At 30.9% G+C, this 26,549-nt stretch overlaps 1 long non-coding RNA gene across 3 annotated transcripts; it reads left to right on the top strand.

Moving 5' to 3' along the window:
• The first annotated feature begins 266 nt into the window (after window positions 1-266).
• Window positions 267-4,271, top strand: LOC114747176 (uncharacterized). Of its 3 annotated transcripts, XR_003740353.1 has the most exons (4): window positions 267-683; window positions 935-1,267; window positions 1,652-1,745; window positions 3,805-4,271. It is a non-coding gene; the product is annotated as an uncharacterized LOC114747176 (long non-coding RNA). The 3 variants fall into 3 exon arrangements; XR_003740354.1 differs by lacking the exon at window positions 267-683 and having other exon boundaries at window positions 691-1,267; window positions 1,696-1,745; XR_003740352.1 differs by lacking the exon at window positions 267-683 and having other exon boundaries at window positions 691-1,267.
• Window positions 4,272-26,549: the final 22,278 nt, after the last annotated feature.

Raw genomic sequence — 26,549 nt, 5'->3', positions numbered from 1 at the left:
CAACATCATTATCCTTCGCGCAGCCGTCTCATCGTCGGCGGCATCAAGTAATCCGGCATCATCGATCATCATCGAGAACTTTCACCCATCCTCTCCTCCGTCCGAATCGATCCCCCATGTCTCGTCCGCAGTTCCACTCACTCCTTCCATCCACGGTTCGGATCCATTCCGTTCTCGCCAGATTCGATCTCCATCTCCATCCTTTCCTTTCCACCATTATCCTTTATCCTTCTATATTAACCTATCATTCCTAGGGGCAAGAATGGTTCCTCTGTTGATTACAGTAAACTTTCTTCAACGGAATCTTCACAGTCACCCGATACAATGCAAGATGCAAAAACAGGTATTAAGGTTGCTCATGGTGAATCGAGAAGTACAATTAAAGGGAAGAATGGACTTCAATGCAGTCTCTGGAAATTCAATATCTGATGATTTGAAAACGGTTTCCTCCTTATTAAGTGGCGTTTCTGATTCGGATCCAGACTTCAGTTCGTCTGGTTCTGAAGGGTTGAACATGATGGGGAGGAAAGGAAAAAGCGGCGAGAGAGAATTCTAGCTCAGAAAGCAGCATCTAAAGCAATAGAGGCTATCAAAGAACGGGAGGATATGGTAGCGAAAGTGGAGGGTGAGAAACAAAGCTTGGAGAAAATACTGGAGGAGAGAGCTAAACAGAAGAAGAAGAGGTAATGTTATTATTACCCTGCTGCAAACTTCTTCTCCTCCTCCTCTTTTGCATTGCAATTTTTATGCGAAATGTACTTTCAGATTGTAGGATATTAGTTATTCTGGGGAATTTTCATTGTGTTAAATTATCTCCTTAGGAGTTAAAAGTGCTTTGTAGCGTAAGCCTTTATAATTTTACTCTATGGCTGTTCTGGTTAGTACTTCTTTTTCTTAATTATTTTGCTCTATTTTTATATGCTCATCCCTTAAGGCTTCACAGCTTCAAACCACTGTGATGGAAACAATGGAAGCTGTTAAGGTAGAAAGCGCAAAAACATAATAATACTAGAATGGAGGTCCTTGTCTTTTCAGCTAAACTGGAGGTATGTCCACCCAATTAAGCCATTTTTTGTGCCAAATATTAATGCATGTTTATCTTATTACATGTTTCAGTAGTTGATGTTCCAGTAAATAAATCATGAGGAGTATGTTTAAATTTGTTTTTCATGAATGGCTTGATTAATTTTGTTGATAAATATCTGGGAGGTTTGCAGACATCAAATGCTTATCTTGCACGATCCCTCTGTGGAACCTTGAAGTAGAGGTACGTTGAGATCCTCACTCAGACGTACTGCCACCTGGGACCCTTTGTTTTGTTTTGTCCCCCCCCCCCCCCCCCCGGGGGTTGGAAAACTTTTGGAGAAGCTTCTGAATACTTTGCTCTTTGGGGGGTTAATTCACTGACAATGGTATTTCTTAGAGTTGCTTTACTAAGCGAAATATTGTTTTCTAGTTTTGCCGTTCTGTTAGCATCCTTATCTTTGTTAGATATTTCGGTTACAATTTGTCTTGCAGATCTAATTGTGGGATCAAATGAAAATATTAGAATCTGGATTGTAGTTTGTTCTTCGCTGACCACTTCGTTGTAGAGTTTTACCTATTCGCTTACCTGGGTATGACATATTGGCTTGCTTTTCCTACTGGAAAGCTTGTATGCAGATTGCTTATTTTATTTCTCTAACATATTAAAAGAACCACAGCACAAGGAGGCTTCCAGCTCAAGTGCGGGGGGATAACACAAGGTATTCTTTTGAACCAATTTTGTCTGGGTTTGTCATCAATATTTCTTGTAATCCTTTTTTCTGGCCTGAAAATTACGTATTCAAAATATTGTAGACTGATTTAATGAAAATGGGATTAAAATCTGAATTCGTGGACTTTGCTCACTATATTAGAAGAATCTTCTAATAGAGAAGGGCCTCATGTGTGTTTCAACCACCAATTCAAGTTAATAGGAGTTGCGTGATTGTTGGACTAATTCAAGTCAGTAGGCCTTGCAATTTTTGAAACTTCTTAGTTGTTTGCCATCTTACTGACTTCATATCTAACAAGAGAACGGCAATTTAAAAACTGGTTTTCATTTATTCTATTAAATTCTATCAATGTGTTTACATATCATACTTATAACTGGCATAAATGAAATCTTTCTTACCATTAACTCTAACTTATAAAAGAAACTCAGATGCAGAGTTGCAAGTTGCTAGCAAAGTATCACTTTTAAGGGAGAAGAAAGAGGGGAGAACACAGTTTACAAAAAGAGAGAACTATTAAAAGGTGTAGCCACATAAAACTGAGTTTGCAACTGCTCAAACCAGTAGCAGATATTAGTATTCATAGGTGAAAACTAGTCTGTAATTGGTAGGGGGAGAAAACACCTCTTAGAAATAATGGCCGCAGATAGGGCATCTAACCTGAGGGGCCACCTCAAACCACTGGTCGATGCACCTTTTATGGTATGGGTCGCCACATTCTAGTTTAATTGTTTTCCCCCTCTTGAGGTGCTGTAGGCATATGGTGCACTTCTCTTTCGGAGGAGCTTGTATTACTTGATAGCCAGCAATTTCGCTGAATGGTTTGAAGTCCCGTTCAGTGAAGTGGCCAACCCCTCTAAATCGGTTGCCGCAGGTTGCACAATCATCTGGGGTCTGCTTCAGTGAGTGACAAAACCGGTTGCACTGATTGCACCAATCCACGCTTCAATGAAGAGGCTGGTTCAGATGGAATAGGAAAGATGATGTGTAATTAATTTAAAAAAAAAAAAAACAGACAAACCAAACTTGGCTAAACTCTTGAAAACTCTGCTGCTTAAAATGTGGAATTCCAGAAATGCAAGCTAACTTAACTCAGAACACAATTAACTCAAATGATTCCAACTTCAGGTTGCAACCATAAGCTTCTCAATAAATTTCAGATGAAACAGAATTTTTAAAGCAGTAACAGGTCTCTCCCCATCAACCAGCAACCAAGCAAATGACTTCACAATGACATTTAACAGTCCAGATTAAGATTATAACCACAAAATACTGGTTTCCAGTAGTGGGTTCCGAGTAACTATAGCAATAGGCAATTCAGATAGAAATTCAAATGCTTCACCAGAAGTCAGGATCAAGATGGTCACTCCCAATTTGAACGCACTAACAGAAATGAGTTAGATACAGAACAGTGACAGAAAATCGTGTGAACCTTTTTCTTTTTTTTTCAGTTTTATTATTTTCTTTTTACTTTTCTGCAGCAAAGTGGTTTGCTAGGGAATCTCAACAAGCTAAACTCTTGAAAACCCTACTACTTAAAATGTGGAGTTCCAGAAATGCAAGCTAACTTAACTCAGAACACAATTAACTCAAATGATTCCAACTGCAGGTTGCAACCATAAGCTTCTCAATAAATTTCAGATGAAACAGAAAATTTTTAAAGCAGTGACAGGTCTCTCCCCATCAACCAGCACCTAGAGCAAATGACTTCACAGTGACATTTGACAGTCCAGATTAAGATTCTAACCACAAAATACTGGTTTCCAGCAGTGGGTTCCAAGTAACTATAGCAATAGGCAATTCAGATAGAAGGTCAAATGCTTCACCAAAAGTGAGAATCAAGATGGTCACTCCCAATTTGAACGCACTAACAGAAATGAGTTAGATACAGAACAGTGACATGGAAACCAGAACATCGTGTGAACCATTTCTTTTTCTTTTTCAGTTTTATTATTTTCTTTTCACTTTTCTGCAGCAAAGTGGTTGTTAGGGAACCTCAACAGGCTAAACTCATGAAAACTCTACTAAAAGTGTATTGGCATGTTTCCAGATTGGCAAGGGAATCAAGATTAAAGAGCTCTGGTTCTTGATCAACGGTGAATGTCAATACGGGGGAAATTCTTGAGCAGGCACTTTCCTAATTATAATATGGAAAAAAAAAGGGGCTCTAATGATAATGTATTCTTGATGCTAATCTAAGTCCATAAACAGCGCGTTGAAATCAAAGAGAGACGTAATGCTTTAAAGTTTAACGAAGTTATTGAAATTGCGGAGGGGGGGGGGTACCTGAAATCTTGGAGGCACGCCAATAATTGATCCGAAGCAAGATTAAATTCAATTCGCGAACGACTAAGTGATGATTCAGAAATCTTGGAGGCACGCCAATAATTGATCCGAAGTAAGATTAAATTCGATTCGCGAACGACTAAGTGATGATTCAGAAATCTTGGAGGCACGCCAATAATTGATCCGAAGTAAGATTAAATTCGATTCGCGAACGACTAAGTTATGATTCAGTGGTGATTCTGGTTGGTGAAATGAAAAAGCTTCAATTTATACAGAAGGACGGATGCCCTTGAAGAGAAATCCGTTAACAAGATGACATTAGGCCTTGTAAAGGGCCTTAACTAGTCAGTGACGTTTGGATATTTTAGTAAATTGAATAAAAAATAGTTTTCTTGAAAAAAAATATATTACATGCATGAGTTTTGAATTATGTATTGTAAATCATGCGGATGATTTCTTCACTTTTAAGAAAATATTACTAGCTTCACTTTTATAAATTTGAGTTAACTTCAAACGACATATTAAAATAATTTTTATTTATATACTTATACATATTATATAATTAATAACTGAAAAAATATATTGTACTCTATCATCCAGACCTGGTATGACGATGGTACAAGAATTTTTAGAGCTAGTACTATAAATTTTAATGTGTTCATTTAATTTTTATTCACGTGCTTTAATTGATAAATAATGCTCTAATTATATTTTGAGGGTAAAGGATGTGTTAGGTTCTTTAAACCTATATCAACTTCCTCATAAAACCACCTCTCTAATTGTCATTCTCATTAAACAAGCTTTCAGGATGTAACCCCCTCGCTTTGCAATCCAGGGCTAGGCCCTTCTTTCAAATTCCAAAACAAAATCCATCAGGAAAAAATAAAAATAAAAATAACTAAAGGATTTTAATATACGGATGTTCCGGAGCTTCAATCATGCAGGCCTATTTGATTATAGCACTATTGATAACATATATTTCCGTGTCTGCTGATTTGTTTTTTGGGCCAAAGTGTCTGCTGATTCAAATGAGCCGAAAAAAATATATATATTTGATTTTCTAAGTTTACCTCAGATTTAGTTTCTTAGCATACCTTTAGTTATTTTTTAAATAATTGTTAACACCATTAATCTCGTTTAATGAAAAATGCTAACTTATATTTTAAAATTTAAACAATTAAATAATTAGATATACGATAAAATACTAAAATTACTAAAGTATTAAAAATTTAGGTGTTTTTTAAAATAATTATATTAAAGAATTTAAATTTAAGGTATACCTTGATAACATTTAATTGCAGAGTTATCATTTAAATTTGTTGTGTCAACATTTTGGTTAATCTTTGTTGGGCTTTGTTGGCCCAAAAGTGGCTTCTTGTGCTTGAAGGCATAACATCCCCCGACTTTTGCACAGTAGATTATAAACTTACACTAAAAATTCACTCAATGTTACAAATTTTTGTTGGGCTCAAATCTATCAAAGCAGGTTTAAAAACAGTCAAATAATGACAATGCCGTTGAATTGAGAAAATGTTTGTTAAATTTGATAATGGGATCCATGATATTTTTAATGAAAGAATCAAAATATCTCCGATTAAATTAAAATAAAAAGGTTAAAGGTCACAAATACCCATAAACTTAAACCAAAAATTTACCAAACACTCTATACTTTCGTTGGGTGCAAATCACCATTAAAACACCATAACAGTAGCGTTTTACCTCTTCAATCTCTTTCATCCCACATTCCGATACCATAATACTCTCAATTCATTTACAACTTCATAACCAACAATTTCCTTACATGAGAAATCCTTCACATTGTGATCTTCTGTCTTGGCTGTCTTAGATCTCGCCTTGAAGTTATGAGCTGCCATTGCTTGTGAAGTTATGATCCTTCTCACTTATGAACCCCAAAGCTTCATTCTTAGGTCCGATTATGTAGATATAAAGAATACGAATCCATCTTGTAAGAAGGTGGGTTTTTTCTTGGAAGGGAGATGAATTGAGAAGACAATCGAAAGGTTGGAGGGAGATGATAATGGACCTGTTTGTTGCAGCATTTAAAGAGGCAAAAAGTAACTTTTAAATATGATAAGTCAGTTTGCAAATTTAAGAGTTGTTTCTAACAATTTTTGGCTAACTTGATTCACGAGTCAAAAGTTGTTTTCTTAAGCACGATTACAAAAGTACATAAAACTTACTTATGACTTATGCAAAAATAGCATTTTGGAATTAAAAGACATTTTGCCTTCATGTTTATATTGTTCTTGTACTTTTCTCTATACATTCATTGTGTTTCCTAATCAGTTTTTAGTTATTTATTTTTATTTTTTAAGCAAAAGTAATTTTTAACAGTTTTAACCATTTTTTTATTTTAATATTATTTTTTATTTATATTTACATAAATTATGCAAAGTATATCATCCAATTAATTATGTAATATTATTTGGTTCAAAAATTTTTACATTACTTTGATTTTTAATTTAAATATATTTTATTCATCAAATATAACTTCTTCATATTATAATAATTTAAAATTATTATATTTTGTAAATTTATATTTGTAATCATTTTTCATTTTTAATAAAGGTCATACCTATTTTGATCATTCTACAAACTAAATTTACTTATTTAATTATAATCCAAACAACTTTTCTACTTTACAAACTAACTTTTATAAAAGCCAATCCAAACACAAATCACATTAACTAATTGAAAATAAGTGACTTCTTTAGTGCCAATCCAAATGGACCTGATTTTCTTTTTTTTTTTTAATTAGTAGTATTTTGGTACTTTCATTAAAAATATTATGGATCCCACTACTAAAAGTGACTTTAAATTCTCTCAAAGAATTGAATATAAATGTAAAAGAAATTCTAGGTCAACTGTTAAATTTGATAATATAGACTGGACATATATACTACTGATGCAAACAACTTGTTTTTAAAAACAACTATAATGTCTACTGAAAAAAAGATTGGGAATATAAACAACTTGTGTTGAAAAGCAATTCAATTCAAGTTTAAACATTTTCACATAAGTTATTTTAATTACAAAATTTATTATAATTAATAATCTTTAATACAATATAATGCTATAAACCTTTGAGATCGCGGGTATTTTGATATTTTCATAAAAATTATATGGTGTTTGGTGAGTTTTGATATAAGTTCATAGGAATTTTTTACCTTTAAATTTTTTTTAATTGGAAGTATTTTAGTGCTTTCATTAAAGATATCGTGAGTCTCTTTATCTAAAGTAACAGACATTTTCTCAATTCAATGACATTGTCATTATCGTGTTGTTTTTGAACTTGCCTTTTAGATTTGAGCTGAACAATAATTTATGGTATTGGGTAAATTTCTGGTATAAGTTTTATAGGTATTTTTGACCCTTAATCCTAGATTGTAAGACATGAGAAGATTGCTTATGTGTTATGACCAATAGGATTGAGTCTAGTATAAGGAATTAGTCCTCACAACATAACAATCAAAATTAAAATCCTTAGATGCCTGCATTTAGTATCCGATAACATTTTGAAGAAGATTATCTTCAATAAGAAGATACATGTTTAGCCAAAAAGAAGAAGAAAAAGATTGCTTATATTATGTGAGTTAAAAGAGAAAAAAAGTGAGAAAGAGGACCTCGCATCTCTAAAAGAAGCCAAAATAAAGGATCTCCCCTCTTCCTTGCTCATTTTTCCTAATTGTTAGATTAACAAATTTCAATATTCAGATTTAAATATTTTTAAAAATCTTTAGTGCATTTGTAAACTATTTAGATTAAATTTTAATAGTTTGTATTTTATTATTTATTTATTTTTATAATTTAATAATTTAATAATTATTTTAAAAAAATTTAAAATCTGAACTATTAAAATATTAATATATAGGTTATAAAAAGAAGATGGAAAGGAAAAAAGGGATTTGAACTTATCTTCAGAAAAGTTAATTTTTGTGCTTGCCTGCTTGCTATCTTCAGAAAAGTTATAATCATATCATGGAATGTGATCATACTATAATTACGCTCGTAAAAAATTATTTTGTAATTTGGCAAATTTTAATTGTTTTTTAATATTGTTAGAGATTGTTATGGATTTATAATTAATTTTAATGTTTTAGGATGATTTTTATATGATTTTAGGCCTTTTTTTAATCTAATTGTGTGAAATCTTGGTTCTCATAAAGAAAAAAATTTAAAACAAAAACAAGAAAACTAAGGTCTTGGACCTGTCTAAATAGTCCGGTAATCAAATCCAATCTAGTTTGATCTTGGGTTTTTGATGGACCAGACTGGACTATAGATTGTTCGTAACATCCTAAATTTTATTTAGGTTTATAAGTAGTTATTTATAAAAAATTTGGATTAAATCTTTGATCATTTAAATTTAAATATATATAATAGTAAATTAAAAAAAGATATTTAAAAGAGAATCAAATCAAATAAAATAAAATAAACATAAATACACATATATAACTATATATATATTTTAGGTACAATAGCTTTCTAAATTTTCAATTTTGTCCTATTGTAATCTTAGCTTTTACATATAGACACACACACAAATAAAAACCTCCCCCAGACCACGTTATACTGTGACTTAACTTTACGTGTATATTTATATATGGGAAAATGACAGAAAAACGACAAATAAACTTCATAATGTCAAAAATATCACCTAAATAAGGAAAATCCCGTTTTGATCACTTTAGACTAAATTGGGATTTTTATGTTAAATGCAATGACCAAACTGCCCTCATCAAATACAAAATGTGGGCACCACATTAATCTGCACCAGACGAAGTGTGGCCGAAAGGAAAAGAGAGACAACGTGCAACAGCACAGGCTTAAAGGTGAGGAGAAGGTGGTGGTTCAAAAGTGTAAGTATTTTTTTGAAATTATATGACTCGTTTCATCCTCTTAGCATCACTATAGTTATCTATTTTTTTCCCATTTTGGTGGTTCTGGGTTCTATATAAGTCAAAGGTTCAGAGGAGGTGAGGTGCGGCATTATATAAGGCGGATGTTATTCATATTGAGGTGTTGGTTCTTCTTTTTTAGGTGTGAGAGTGGTCAGAAATTTGAACATATGAGTTGGTTAGTGTTGGATAAGGTTAGGGTTCTAGGCAAGTTAGTTTTTTTCATCTTAAGAGGGAGATGATAGTGCAGCAATACACAAGTCAATTCATCTTGCAGGATTTGTTTTTAACTTGTGGGAATTGTTAGATTTTGTAACGTATGAGTTGGTTAGTGAGGGATAGAGTTAGTGTCAGATAGTATTTAGAATGAACTATTTGTGGGGATAGCAGCTAGTAGTTTAGGGAAATATGAAGAAGCTCTGTGATGATCACGTAGACAGGAAGGCTGAATATCAACAATAATAATATTGTGAAGTGTGTTGTTAACATATAAAGTGAAATTGTAAAATGATATACTGAAGTTGTTAGCAGTAGAAGTGACTGTGTTGGGTTTATGAAATATCTTTTTTAGAGAAAATTACATTGTGATAAATTTTTTCCCTTATTTGTTGTAGAGTAAAATGTAAAATGACATGTAGTATTGAGTCAACATCTTCAAAGACATTTGCTTTGATTTTTCATATTGGTAGAAATTTTGTTAATAATGTTAAAGGTGAAATGAAATACAATAGTGGGAGTATGAGAGTTAAAACGATAAAACAGGGGATAAGACATGAAGACTTGGGTCCAATGATATTGGAATGGTTTGATATAGATGTTAATAATTGTGACATGAAATATACAGTGAGCTTTGATGATAAAGCATTAATAGATTTGGTTGATGATAGTGAAGTTGATAATTTTTTTTAGTAAAATGACAGTAGCGCACATATGTATATAGTGTCAAAAGAGAGTATACCGGAATTAATGAATGATCCACAAATGTAAGTCATGATTTTTGGTTGTTATTACAGTTGTTATTTGTTATATTGTTGTTGCTAATTTCTTAACAAAACCTATAATTACGCATGCAGCATTGACAAATTTTTAGAACTATCATAACAAAGGTATTTTTTATCAAGTAGCTGGAATAATATAGATGGTACTGTTTGTGACGAAAATGCAGATGACTGTGTAAGAGAAGGCAGTGGGAGATTTCATGTGAGGCTGGTAAGTACAATAGAGATTGCACCAACACCCATGCCCAAGATGAATGCTATGAAGTAGAAGGAATTGTTGTTAGAAAAAAAGCAAACTTTTACAAATACTACAGCTTTCAAAGAGGTGCTAGATAAGTTTAGTACTGCAGAAAAGTTTGAGTAAAAATATATTAGAAATACTCAGGACAATGTGTATGTGAAATGCAAGGTTGAAGGTTGTCCTTGGAGGATAAGACATGAAATACAAGGTTGAAGGTTATCCATACAAATGTGTATGATTTTGTAGAGGATTGCTACAAAATAACATCCTAAGAGAAGATTAATGGCAACACCATGATTCCAATAATGACAATTAACAAGCCAAATCCTAATAATTATATGTTGAAAAATATAATAGATCAAGTATTGGTATATCCACCTACAACTAGTAGACCTTCGGGAAGGCCAAGAACTAGTAAGCGAGAATTCCAATTCTAAAACAAGAATATTTACTAGTGTGGACAATGCCACGAAGCTGGGCATAGTAAAAGAACATGCAAAAATCTAAACTCAAGTTAAAATGGGTGGTCTGCATATGTGGCTTTATTTTGTAAAGGTTATTTTTTGTTCTGACATTAAATATTTTGCAACTCTTCATTTTTTTTTTTGGATGAAAGGCTGTACCGCCATATGATAAATTTATATTTTAGATCAGGCATAGTCAGTGAAATGTGTAATTTGATATCAGTGATAAGAAAACATTAAGTGAAGATGGGATGTTAATGTTAACTTATCATTGATTGTAAGTACTGTCACAAAGATCTGGTTTTTGGGAAATACCATTACTGAAGTTGTTATTTGCTTTAACTGTGTTGTTAACTTTCGCAAAAGCTGCAAGACAAGAGTCTACTTATTATTCATGTTTGATGTTTTTGGCTTATGTTTTAAGTATCATCTTTGTATGAACTGAGTTTAAAAATTTGCCATTAATGATTATTTCCCTTTGCAAGAGTTGTTAAACTTATATTGGACTTGTTGACGCTTTTGTTGATGTTGTTAACCGCTTTACTGAAATTGTAATGGTGACCATTTTTAATCTTTTGTGAAAATCCTGTTGTTAACATTTATATTCAAGTTGTTAATATATATATAACGAACTTGTTAATACGCTTATTGGAGTTGTAAAATTCCCTGTGGATGATTAAATAAGCCTTCCTTCCAAGGTATAAGCAAATCTGAAACTTGATGGTTAATGGCTATACTGAAGTTGTTAAACACTTACACTGAAACTGTTAACTACTTTACTGAAGTTGTAAAAAAATGGGTTTTTTTTTATCTTTCTTGAAAATGTTGTTGTTAACACTTATACTGAAATTGTTAAACACTTACACTGATGTTGTTAACTCCTTTAATTTACTGAAGTTGTAAAAATGGTTTGTTTGTTTTTATCTTTCTTGAAAATGCTGTTGTTAACACTTATATTGAAGCTGTTAACCCTTTTACTGAAGTTGTAAAAATGATTTTTTTTATCTTTCTTGAAAATGCTATTGTTAACACTTATATTGAAGTTGTTAATATACATAAAGAACTTGTCAATCCAAATACTAGAGTTGTAAAATTCCCCCTGAATGATTAAACAAGCCATCCCTCCAAGGTGTAAACAGGTCTGAAACTTGATGATTAACGGCTATATTGAAATTATTAAACACTTACACTAAAGCTGTTAACCACTTTATTGAAGTTGTCAAAGATGTGTTTTTTTTTATCTTTCTTAAAAATGCTGTTGTTAGCACGTATATTAAAGTTGTTAATATATATAAAGAACTCGTTTATCCAGATACTTAGGACAATTTGATCATTGCATTTAACATGAAAATTCCATTTTGGTCTGAAGTGATCAAATCGGAATTTCCCTTATTCAAGTGATAGTTTTGGCATTATGAAGTTTACCTCTCATTTTGCTGTCATTTTCCCTTTGTATATTTACATGGATTATCATTTGATTCCTTCTCTCTTTTCACTTGCTTTTTGTCATTTTCCCCTTCATGTACACCTTATCCTTCCTCGTTGGATGTCATAGGTCTCATTTAAAGCAGACACAATAAAATATTTTTTTTATATTAATGTTACTTTCTTGGCATTAGAACATTATACACACACCATCTCTAGTGAATCTAAAGACTCCAGAACACTTCCTCCTCTTACGCCATCAGTCTATACTCCCTTAGTAACTTATGGCATTTTTTTCCTTTTGCACTTAAGTGTCACATTTTATTGTGGATTGCAGTACCTTTAATAAAATTATTTTAATGTTATCCTCCTCCTAAACCCACACACTCATATCCATAATATGAGTTTAAACTATGAATTATAAATTTAGAAGCTGGGAAAGATTCGGGTTTTGCAAATTTAATGTTTACAATTAGCTTATAAATATAATAGGCATCATTTTAACCTCCCAAATGTCCAACCTAAGTATATATATTATTATGAGTTATAACTTCAAAAAAAGGAGGCTTATATAATTTTAATCATGTGAACCAAAATTAATCATTTTGGGTCTTTTGAAAAAAATTTAAGACTTTAAAATTTGCCCAAGTATTATTTAATAATATTTTATAAAATTCTACTTATAAGAATTTAATAATATTTATTTTAGATATAGCTACTCGAGGATGCTTTTAGAGTAATTCAGGACAAATTGCTCGGTAGTTCAAAGTATAAATTAATAGTTCGCTATGTGTGTGATTTTTGTAGACTCACATTGAGAGCCTCATTGATTGGGATTTGCTACTTGACTACTTGTGATCTTGAGGATATCAAGTAACTTGGGATTTTTTTCATGTGTGTGCAATATTTATCCATCATGATTATATTTGTATCAACAATAATAAATATACATAACTCTATCGGCTTAATGGATAAGATTGAAAAGGTGAAGGGATAAAATTATATTATCTTTTATATTGTTTGAATTCTCTTTTGAGCATGAATGTGCTTTGGTTATTTTGTAAAGTTCATGGTGATTTGTTCCCTTTCAAGCATGCTTACATATGCTGGATTTGTTACATATTCATAATATACATAGGCGGTTGGACTATATATATGATAAACTTTGATCACATGGTTTGCCTCCACTTAGCGCAAAGTGGTTGGCTTTTTAGGGTCTTGTTCCTAAATATTTACCTGGCCAGCTTTGTAGAGAGGAAACATGAGATAGTAACACCTCCTAGTTTTGTTCTTTAAGAAAGGAAGCCATATTATAGGCTTGGGTTCTATATCTATGGCCAAATACATCCCAAGTACTAGAGTAGCTTTACTCAGTCCAGCATGTGGGCCATACCGTGGATAAGCCTATGGTTCCAGTCAGTGGAATAAGGTTGGATAGAGCAATAAGAGAGGAAGCATCTATTGCATATGAACATGATATATTATTAAATTAGTTAAATCATTTGCTAGTGATTATTTAAGCTGCTGCAACATTTGTTTATGTAGCTAATGTGAAAATGCTTGTGTAATGGTTGTATCTGCGTGGTTAAATTCTGTGTTACTAAAACATTAGTGCTCACCCCAATTATTTAACATTTTTCAGGTAACAAGTCTTGTAGGAAGCAAGGGAAGGTACCAGAAGAGTGAGCAAGTGGCTCTTATACTTCTCAAGTACATACTGAGTCAACTTGATTATTTACTATTTGCAATTAACCTAGGACACTAAATCATTATTTTGTTAATTCCTTAAATTGATAGATTTTAGCATTTTATTTCATGTCATTTTCACTGTTTATGTTAAGTTAGATTTTGAGCCTGCGGACTTAAATATTTATGCTTGAATTATATTATGGGTTTGATTGCTCCTGTTTATTTGATATTGTGATTTAAAGGCTGAGTCCTTAAGTATTACTCCTCCAGTCCTAATTATAAGACCCAATTGACTTATTTGAGGAGATTAAGGAAGTAAGTTAAGTTGGTTATTTATAATAAATAAGTGTTGTCATTCCTAAAATATCCTTGCTAATTAAGTATATTGGCTAAAACTATCATTATTAGAAGGATTATCTTGGAAAAAAATGCATAAATATAATAGACAAAATGGATTGGGGTTTTATAATTAGGACCAAATAAAAAGTCAAATGGGGTCTTATAATAAGGACCGGAGGAGTATCTTTGTTATTGTAGACTCCAAAATCAAATTAGTTTTATATGGTGTTTTGAGTAGTTTAAAGGATAGGTGTTACATTGCCAAACCCAATCCATCTAAAAAGCAAACCAAACTTTGAGTTAGGCTTTAACATGATTTGGTCCGTCTACTGTGCAGTCTTACTTATAGTTGTTAAAGTTTCACGAAGTTGTCGCCGTTTGAAGAAGTCATGTGAATATTTGGGTTTTTGACAACGGTTTTCCCACTCTTCCTTTTCATTTCGAGTATGATTGGATTCCCAATAGAGGCCTTCAAAAGTCACTTGTTGAAACCATACGCACATTTGAAATATTTGCCATGTTTGGATGTACTTTTGACCTATCTGAATCTGGCATTTGAGCCAAAAGCTGATATTCTGAGCACGATTATAAAAGCACCTTGACCGCATGATTTACGTAACTGTACTTGTAGGTTAGGGTGTTCATGGGCAGGACTGGACAGAGCATGCCCCCTGCCTGATGTCCAGCCCGAAAAATGAGCGGGCTGTATTTTGCAGCCCGCTGCCCTGCCCTGCCCACAGAAACCCTAACCATTTTCGGGCTGGGCAATAACGGGCTGGGCAGGGCGGGCTTCCAAGCCCAAATAGTGATACCTTGGTAAAAAAAATTTTAGTTAAAGTAAAGGTATCTTATAATAACTATAAAGAAATAAATACTTGAATAAACAATAAATTCAACAAATCAATAACTTTGCTTTGTCTTAAATTGATATATCTTTTAATATAACACTAAAGTGAGCTTGCTTTTGCATCTTTGCAAGACAACCAACAATAAAAACAAACTAAAAGATACTAAACCAAATTAAAAAAAATTAAAAAGATACTAAGAAAGAAGAATTACGCATACCACTAAATGTATCTATAGCAAATGAAAAAGGAGAGAATAATATATATTATTATATATATTATATATCATTATAAGTATTTTTGGCAAAAAAAAAAGAATTATAAATATATATATCACGGGCAGGGCCAAATGGGCAGGGCAGCATACCATGCCCGCAGCCCTGCCCTGCCCATAATATGCCCAGCCCAAAAATGCCCATTTTTCTTTGGGCTATTTTTTTTTGGGCTGGGCAGAGCCATTTTCTTGCGGGCTCGGGCGGGCATACCGGGCTAGCGGGCTTGATGAACACCCCTACTTATAGGTTGGCAAGATACGTCGAATGTAAATACTAAAAAAATTAGTTATTTATAACAAATAAATATTTTTTTATAAAATATTTTTATTAATTATATGTATTAAACTATTTATTAGTGAGAACTATTTAACATGTACAATCACCACAGGGATTATTGGGACAATTTGGATAAATATGAGAGATAAAGTGGATTAAGATATTATATTTAACACTAAATTAAATCTATAACTAACTTTTATATTAAAGATCAAGAATAGTGTTATTTAATAAAATTCTGTCCTTTTAAGTTATTTTACAACTAAACTTACTTTTTTTTAATGATAATATAAACAACTTCTGCTTTTTTTAAACTTCCTTATTTATAAAAGCTAATTCTTATAAAAAACACAATTAAAAATAAGTCATTTCTTTTACGGTCAATTCAAACAGATGCTTCACTTTATGGGCATTTAAACTTTGCAATTTCATAAAAATCGTAGTCCGTACATTTTGTCCCGATTTGTTTTTATTGGTGCATTTTTCCATAGGTTCTTATATATGGTAAGTTGGATGATTCACAACTGATGAACAAGATGGATTGATATTGATTCTATGTCTTACATTCTATATTGGAGTTAATATTGTTTAATGGGTTAAGGTGCAATTTTGATCCTGATCTTATTTCTCAAATGTAATTTTATCCATAATCTTTTAGTAATATAATTTTGCTCTTGATTTTATTTCTCAAATGCAATTTTACCTCTAGTCTTTTTTTCTCGAATGCAATTTTGCCTATGATCTTTGGGATCAATTTTCACCATGAGAGGCAAAATTACATCAAAAGAAAAAGATCAAGGTTAAAATTGTATCACTAAAACAATTAGGAACAAAATTACACTTGAAAAATAAAATTGGAGTTAAAATTGCATCTTGACCCTTGTTTAATTTACGAAATAATAAATCAACATGTGAATGAATTAAAATATATGAGAATAATAATATAAAAAGAATCAAATTACTAATAATATAAAAAAGAATCAAATTACAACTTTAAGTTCATGTATTTTGGCCGTTAACTGCTAACAAAGCCAACAATGGATTAATTAAATTAATTTTTAAGTCTATTTAACGGTTATCAATCATACCATGCATGAGAATTACTAATTATTATTAATAAAATTAATAGATAGTGAAGGCCTAGTAATTTTAATAGATAATTAATAAAGAGTGCAACCTTCAAATTTGTGGAGGTTGGGCTTTATGGCCCAAAGGATCTGATATATCCCCCACGGAGTCATCCAATTTTTTTTTTCCTTTCAATTGAAACAGTCTCAGGGTTTTCCCACAAAGGCTTCACTTTCAGATAGGCCCTAATTAATATTGTGAGTTTGTGACCCACTTCAATTGCACGTTGGCCCACATTTACGTTATCTTCCATTTGCACCCTTCGGGCCAGTAAAGGTGAGATTTTTGATCTGGTTATTTTTTTTTTTGTTTTACCAGGATTGACCTAGTAGGAATTTAAACATTTAACCTGGCAAAAAAAAAAAATTATGTACTTAACGTTAAATATTATTCACTACCTCATATCTTTAATCTTAATTATTGGTTAAAAATATGTGATAATTTTCCTAAAATATCTTTTCAAATATTTGCATTGAAATTACGCCAGGCTGCAAACTTTTTTTAACATGTACAATTAATAAGAATAAGTTGTGAAAAAAAATTATAAATGTTGAATATAAAATAAATTGAGGTTTTATATATAAGACTAAACTCAACAACTAGTTCTCACATCAATGACTTGAGGTAATAGTATCATGTATGATAAAAATAGCAGAAAATATTTTTATATTAAATATACTCATGCAAAGTAGTGATATAGTGGTAGTTATTTTAAATAAAATGTCTTGTCATTTTAGGAATTATTGCTAATGGTGGGCTTTTTGTTTACATGAATATTTCCACATTCCCTCAACGGAATAATAATTTTAAATCATTTTATAACAACCTGAAATAAACATTTTAAAGATAGTAGTACTGGGTAACAGGGTTGAGGCGTAAAAGGCACATGCGGTGTTACTTCTCCGATAATAAATACATATTAAATTTAATTAACTAATTTAAGTAAATTAAAAATACTAGTTAAATTGGTTAATATGATATATTTTCTCTAAAACACTATAATATATTTCTTAATTCACTCCCTCCCTCTCCTGCCTAATTATTGTTGAAGGAATATTAATAGTGTTAATTTAGAAAAGAAAATTGATAAACATGTAAAATAGATTTTACATATAAGACCAGCAACAACTCCTCAATTAGGTCTTATATTAAGATCGAAAGTGTATAAGCTATGGATAACTAATTTATAGATATTAAAAAAACTAGTTAAGTTAGTTATTTATAAAAAAAATGCATCAATTTTTCTAAAATAATTCTTTAGTGATTTTGCAATAGACACTATCATTTGATAAAAACTTCTTTAATATGTATAATCAATATTAAAAATTTGAAAAAAGAGTTATAAATTTGAGAAACAAACTGAATTAAGACTTTTTATTTAATACTAAAACAAACTCTGCTAATTTTTATATCTAGGACGGGAGTGAGTAATAAAGATGATTTAAAGGAAGAGTCTATCATCGTTCAACTGGAATCATACCTGCAAATCGGATAGGTTCTTTGGTATCCTTTTTGTTTTATTGATGACACAGAATTTGGCTAATCACATGAAAATTGTCACTTGTGGTATCCGTATATGGGAAATCTCCTTCCTCATTTCCTCTTTGTTTTGCTAATTCAGCATCTTGAGCATCAACCATACCAAACATCTTCGTTAAACCGTTCAGGTTCGTTATATCAGTATCTGGATAATTTCTATTGTAAATTTTACCAGACTTCTTTTAAATTTTTAGTATTCAGATATTTTAAATTTGATAAAATTTGTCAATTTTAATGGGGGCAATTGTCAATACATTTGTTTGCATGACATGTTCTAATTAAGAGTTAAGGTGCTCTTAGTACCTTGAACTATTTTGCTAAGTGCACCCAGCACTTTAAACTAGTTTGTGGTGTATTCAACACCTTGAAATATTTTGTTGGATTTATCCAATACTCTTAAAGTATTTTGTAGTATGTCTAGTATCCTGAAATTTTTTTGTATGTCGTCCCCTAACACCCTAAAAAATATTGAAAATATTTTATGGTGTTTGATATACATTCATTTGACGGATCTTTTAAGAAGTTAATGATAAAATTAAAAATACTTATAAAATACTCCTCAAGTCCTAAATATAAAACCCATTTTGTAGTGTAAATTACACTACAGAATGGGTCATATTTAGAGTTGGAGGAATAATATTTTAAAAGCACAGTTGCTTCTGAAAAAAGTAATACTTTAAGAGCAAAATTATGCAACAAAATATTTTAGGATGCTAGATGCACCTGAAACAATACTTCAAAATATTGAATGCACTACAAAATATTTTAGGATGCTCTGCACATCTGACAAAATATTTATAGGTATTGGACATACCTTGACCTTCTAATTAAAGCTAAATACATAAATAGACAGAAATCCCACAATTATACTCTAAAATACCTCTCGTCATTGCTAATTAGATGGTTTAGAGGAGTGATCAAGTGATACAAAAATAATAGAGGTAACTAAAAACAGAGAAACCAGCCATGAGAAAGTATGTCAGGAAATCTTCTGACTAGTGTGTATGCACAGCCTTTGCTACCAAGAAGTGTGAATTCTAAGGAGTTTTAGCTGTTTAAGTTTGAGCATGTATGAATGCAATAAACACCTTGAGAAAATTATTTTTAATTAAATTCGACAATACTTAGATTTGGCGTAATCATATAATTGTAGATATATGTAGTCTTCACTACTAATCAATGACGACGCTGTCATTTAAACAGAAAAATACTAGTGTCCAATTTCATGAGAAATATTAGATTAAAATAACTATTATAATTATAAGGGCAATTCTATTGATTTTGAATTAATGCAACCATGTAAAAATATTTTAAATTATCTATACATATCTCAATTATTTAAGAGATGTGAAATCTCTGAGGGTCTCATTCCCTTCGGTGGGAAAACTTCGAGGTAACCCTATCCATAATTCCACGGGGCGGGGGTCCATCCCCTGTCCTGATCCTCCGCTTCATGAGGCTGCAAAGCTACTTGAATCCTCTTTCTAAACAAAAAATTAAAAAGGATATTTAGTATCATAATATTAAATAATACAATAGTATATAACAAATAAAATAATAGAGATTGAAGACCATATACGAATATGCATGGCAAAAGACGGAGTATTTTTTCTTTTACGGAAATAATTTTCGTTATATTTTTTTAAAAGAAAAATATATCAAATCAAGCCTTGTTGTTTCGGGTTGGCCTACTTCTGGAACATTATTTTTAAAGGGTCAAAAAGCGGTTGGAATTGAGAAAAGGTTAATTAAATTAATAAGTTACATGTTAAATCTGTTTAACAATTATTAATAATTTTGATAAGCATAAGTATCTTATTATTAAAGGTAATATTTTTCAAAACACGGATGGGTATAAGATATAGACACCTCTCCTAGTAAGACGTTGAATTAATTTTAATGGATAATTAATAAATAGTGTAACTGTATCAAAAAAATTGATAGTGGAACATTCAAATTTGGGGAGGCTGGGCTTTATGGCCCAAAAAATCTGCCGTATGCATCATCGAGTCATCATTTTTTTAAAAATTAAAAACAGTCTTAGGGCTTGCTCTCAAATGTTCGAATTTCAGATAGGCCCTAATTAATATTGTCACCCACTTCAACTTGCATCTTGGCCCACATTTACCTCATCCATATCTATCGTTTGCTCCTTTTGGGCCACAAAAAATGTTTTCGAAGTTTGAGATTATTGATCTATTGATTTAAACATTTAACCTGGCAAAAAATAATAATTATTATGCATTTAACATTAAATATTATTTATTATATATGATATAAGTAGAGGGAAATATTTTTATATTAAATATACTCATGCGAAGTTGTATTTTAAATAAAATGTCTTGTCATTTTAGCAATTATTGCTAGTGGTGGGCTGTTTGTCTGGATAAATACTTTCATATTCCCTCAACAGAATTATAATTTTAAATCATTTAATAACAACATGAAATAAACATTTTAAAGATAATAATACTGGATAACAGGGGTAAGGTGTAAAAGGCATATGTGGTGGTACTTCTCCGGTTATAAATAAAACATTCATAATTAGTTTACAAAAATTAAAAAATTAGTTGAGCTAGTTATATATTTATAAAAAAAAATAATGTGTGTTAATTTTTATAATGTACATAATAAAAAAGGAGAATATGGGAAAAGAATTATAAATTTAAAAAACAAAAGGAAAAATCACAAAAAATACTTGTTGAATTTAAACATGACAAATAATTAATTTTGATAGCTTTTGACATGTCAAAACCATTACAAAAGTAGTTAAAAATATTACAAAAGTAGTAGGCAAGACCTAATTGTCGTTTTGAAATTCAATAAATATTTTTGTCATTTTTTTGAAACAAAATGAATTGAAATTTTTTATTTAAGACGAAAACAAATCCTCTGGTTGCTTTTATATTTAGGATAGGAAGGAGTTATAAAAGATGATTTCGATCAAGAAAGGGTCTTTTTCTTCATTCAACTTGAAATCATACCTGCAAATCAGATAGGTTATCGGTGTCCCTTTTGTTTTATTGATGACACAGAATTTGGCTAACCGCATGAAAATAGTTATTTTTGGTATCCGTATCCATCATTTATGGGATATCTCCTTCCCGATTTCCTCTTTGTTTTGTTAATTCCGCTTCTTAAGCATCAACCATACCATACATATTCTTTAAACGGTTCAGGGTTCGTTATATAAGTATCTGGGTGATTTCAATTGTAAATTTTACCAGACTTCTTTTAAATTTTTAGTATCCAGATATTTTAAATTTTATGATAAATTAAAATTGTCAATACATTTATTTGCAGGACATATTCTAATCAAAGATAGATAAAAATCCCACAATTTATAGTGGCAGACCCTAAAATACCTCTCATCATTGCTAGTTAGATGGTTGAGAGAAGTGATCTATTGATACAAAATGAAAGAGATAACTAAAAACAGAGAAACCAACCGGCCATGAGAAAAGCACGTTAGGGAATCTTCTAACATAGTGATCACAATAAGAAATAGCATTAACTATGGAGAGCGAGGCGTTAGTCCTAGTGGAAAGGATGTTGGTTGCTTAATTATAGTAATATGTGTGAATGTAATAAACAAATTGAGAGAACTATCCTCAGTTAGATATGATAATACTCGGATTTAATCTAATCATATGATTTTATATATATATATATAGTCTTCACTACTAATCAAATAGGACGTTGTCATAAAAATAGAAACATATGTGTCAAATTTCATAACAAAAATTAGATTGAAAAGTGACTATTATAATTATAAGGGCAATTCGATCTATTGATTTTGAATCAATGCAACCATGCAAAAATATTTTAAATTATCTTCATATATCTCGATGATCCAAGAGATGTGAAATCTCTGACAGTGTCGTTCTCTTGGGTGGAAAAACTCTGAACTATCCATATACATAATTCTATAGGGCGGTGGTCCATCCTGCTTCCTGGTCTTTCCCTTCATGAGGCTCAAAGCTACATGAATCTTGTTTCTACACACAAAAAAATTTAAAATTAAAAAGGATATTTATTATCATAAAACTAAATAATACAACAGTGTATAACAAATAAAATAATAGGGATTAACGACCATGTACGAATATGCATGGGAAAAGACGGAGTATTTTTCTTATACAAAAATGATTTTTATATTAATAAAATGAGAATGATGCCAATAAGAATTGTTATATTTTTTTAAAAGAAAAAAATATCAAATCAAGCCTTGTTGTTTTGGGTTGGCCTACTTCTGGAACATTATTTTTAAAGGGTCAAAAAGCGGTTGGAATTGAGAAAAGGTTATATATGCTGCTTTTAATCTTTATTGCTTTTTTTTTCAAAAAAAAAAAGAGTGGCATCCCTCAATCATAAAGCAATTGATTGCAAAATGATTTCTCTTTTGTGCCCTTTCTTTTGCTTTGGAATTTGCACCCGCAAAACCAATTTCCCACTTGCTGCCTTCTTTTTAAGTTTTGACTGTCCTCTTTGACTCCCTTAAGTTCCAATTTCTTCTGTATATTCCCATATTTCAATTAAAAAAAATTGTGAGTTCAGATTATATGTAGTCTCAATTTTTTAAAATTATAATAAATGGGTAATTTAATTTTTAAGCACAGTTTTTCTTATGTTCATTTTTTTTTGGAAGTTAAGTCATGTATTTTTATGAGTGTTTTAGCTACAAAAAAAAATCCCCACTTTGCTTGGAAAACACAAAATGAGTTTAAGGTCATGTTTAGTCATTTCTTGGTAATCATGCATAAAGAAATTACCAAAATATCTTACGTACTATCAAGTTTTCACAAGAAACTTGAATACTTACTTTATTTGTCTTTTAATATAGTAAACGATAAAGGTTATTTTTTTTGGGGTGAAAAAGGGATTTTGTTTAATTAAAACGTAAAATAGTTGGAATCTAGGATAGTTCATTAAGTTCTCCAGAGCTTTTACTTTAATTGCTCATATAGTTACTTTGCCATATATAAGCACTTTGAAGAGGAACCAAAAATAAATGGAAATAAGTTGAAGGCAATATATATATTATGTATAGTAAACATGATCATGATCTGGCACTCCCCATCTAATAAAGATATTTTCCAATATAATTTGTCTTTTTCCCGATATTAATTCCTTTTATTATAATTGTACAAATATTAGCTACATGTTTTACGTATAATTAAAATGAGAAATTTGGGGTTTTTTTTATTTGCCAAACATTAATATTGATTTTATCTTCTCTTATGAAAAAAATATTGATTTTATCTTCTCTTCATGTATTGAAAAACAACAATGGGGAATTAGCAATTTTTTCTTCAATTTCTTTGGATCCTTTTTTCCTTTAAACTTCTACACATTAAAAACGAGGTCTAAAATCATAAACTCCACATCTATATTTGTCATGGCTTTGATATATAAATTAATCATCACAACTGTTAGCTTTTCTAAGTAATTTTTTTTAGAAAAAGGAATTTGCGGATTTTATTTTCATGGTAATCGAATATAGGAAGACAATACTTCACAATTGCGAGTTCAAATGCTGTTACCAACATGCAAAATCAGAAACAACAATGGAGAGATACATATAATAAGTGATGTAAGATTTTTTAAAAAATTTCATGAAGATATTTGGTTGAAAAATGATGGAAAAGGATATTAGTTTTGATATCATATCATATTCTATATTAAAATTAAATTGGTGTTAAATAAAATTTTCTTTAGAGCATTCAATCTTTACGCAGAGAAATTTAGATGATGATGATAATAATATAAAATATACAACAGATTTAATTAAAACTAGTTAAAAAGAAACCAATGAAACTTCCGTGTGCGCCTACCCACTAATAAAACCTAATTATTCTATTTGATCCTAAATGTAAAAGCGAGTAATGATTGAATGATTTGATTTGGTTCAAAATGTAAAACAAGTTCATTTTGTCTCATAATTATAATTTGTTCCGAATAATCTTATTGATTGTGCATATTAAAAGAGATTTTTTATCAAGGGTTACAATATAAATTTATCCCAAAAGTTTTTATTTAAGAGTATTGTTGGGCATCCAAATTTTTCTCTGTACAAATTTGCCTTAAAAGTTTAAAATTGAAACAATTTTGTCCCTCATTGTTAAATATGTTAACGGTCAATTTCACAATTTTAATAGTTAATATTAGATTTTGGTTGCGCTTGTTGCAGGACTTAACCCAACACCTTAAGACACAAGTTGACGATGGCCATGCACCACTTGTGTCTCCGTTCCTGAAGGCACCCCTCTCTTTCAAGAGGATTTGCAGTAGGGCTGTTCACGGGGCAGATCGGGACTGGGACAGGCCCGTCTCGGTTCCGTCCCGATGAACAGTACGGGAAAAAAAATCTGTCCCGTGTCCCATCCCGTCCCGGGGTTGTCCTAGTCCCGGTCGGGACGAGACGGATCTGGGACGGGACCGGGACGTCCCGAAGTTTTTTTTTATTTTTTAAAAAAATATGATTTTTTAATTATATTTTTTTGGGCTTAAACCTTATAAAAACATCTTTTTATTTTCTTTTTATTTGTTTGGGCACTCTTAAACAAAAGCTCAAAATATTACATATAATAGTCATTAAAAACTCTAAACAAAATCTTTTAACACAATAAAAACTTACTAAAAATTCTAATAATCAATAATCTCAAATCATTAACAAATATAAAAACTCTAAATAAATATATCCATAGTTCCATACAATAGTCTCAAATCTTAAAAAAATATGAAAAAAATGATATTATATAAATAGGATAAAAATTAAAAAAAAAAAAAAAAAAGAACCGGGACGGGACGACCCCGTCCCGTCCCGTCTCAATAAGACCAGGATCGGAATGGGCCGGCCTTGAACACTCCTAATTTGCAACATGGTATAGGGGGTAAAAGTAGCATGATTTTAAATTTTTGGGTTAAATTTGTAAAAAAAATTCAAATTCCCAATATTCTTAAGTGAAAACTTTCAAACAAATTTTCACTTTAACATTTTTATCAATGAAGTTAGTTTCCAATAAATAATTGAAAATGGTGTTTTAGAAAAGTTAACTTACATTTAAATACAAATAACTAAATTAATTTTCTTAATCTTTATATGTAGGCTTAAAATAAATAACTTTATACATGAGTGGAAATGAAGACCACATGTCTAGAACTTGTAACTTCTTTAATGGAATCAACTCACCACGCACATCACCATTATTCACAGTTTGCACTTTTTCAAATAACAATTAATTAAAATATAGTACAATCCTATTTAGCCGATCTGTAGGCTATACCATTGTTTAATTTTCATCGTCCATAGACCATAGTCGATTTGTGTAGACTCAATTAGAGAGGGGTCTCATATGTATATATAATTGATTAATTAATTAAACAAGTATTTAATTATTTTGTTCTTCAAATCCAGAAAGTAGTATCTTTATTTACTGCTTCTCACCAAAAGCAAAGCATAACCCCAACCATCCCACTATCTGCATATTACTGTATCTACTTTTATGATATATACCTACCATTTACTTAACCCTCCTCTCTCTCAATCTTTTTCTCTCTTATTGATATCCAAAAAGAAAAAGAGAAGAAAGATCTTTCTGCTTATTAATTCAAAAAGCATAGATGCCATACGTACTAATATTGGGAAAAAAAATTACGCTTAAAAATTCTCAAACAAAATTATCAATAAGAATCTCAGTTCCAGGCCATCAGTATGATATGATCAGTTCACTTTAAATTTTGTTTTATTTCAACTACATATAAATATGCATTTTTTATGAGGGCTTTTAGGATGAAGAGCCATACGAATATTTTTATTGAATCCAGGAAGTCCTATACATAATAAATATAGTAATATAATATTTATTTCTTGATTGAAGAGATAGGGAAGACATATATATATATATATATGTATATATGTATTATAGGGCTTCACAATTGGCAGTGGGAGGGGTTGGAAGTAGCAGCGCCGTCAATCATATTTCTTGTCGTCTCCCTGTGAAGTTGAAATGAAGGACATATTGTTTAATATCGAAATTAAGAATGCTATGATTAATTTAACGAGGTCAAGAACGCAGAGGTATTAATATAAAAAAAGCAAAAATTACTTCTAGAAACCCTAGCTAGTCTTGCAAAATCAATTATCGATCCGTATATAGTTTATGCAGGAATCTAGAGTAGTTTATACCTGATGATGGGGTTTGATGGATATGGTTTTGCCTTGAGTCGCATGGTTTTTTTTGTTTACATGAGACAGATGGCACAAACATAAAATATGAGACAGCAATCTAATATAGAGTAAGTTTAATTTCTTGGGAGAATTTTTCTGTGTGGTCAATATTTTAATCTGTTAATTATATTTCTTAACTTG

This window comes from Neltuma alba, unplaced genomic scaffold (assembly GCF_004799145.2).
Source record: "Neltuma alba isolate B1F8T4 unplaced genomic scaffold, ASM479914v2 tig00000866_pilon, whole genome shotgun sequence".
Taxonomy (NCBI): domain Eukaryota; kingdom Viridiplantae; phylum Streptophyta; class Magnoliopsida; order Fabales; family Fabaceae; genus Neltuma; species Neltuma alba.
This window is presented reverse-complemented; position numbering and strand designations above follow the sequence as displayed.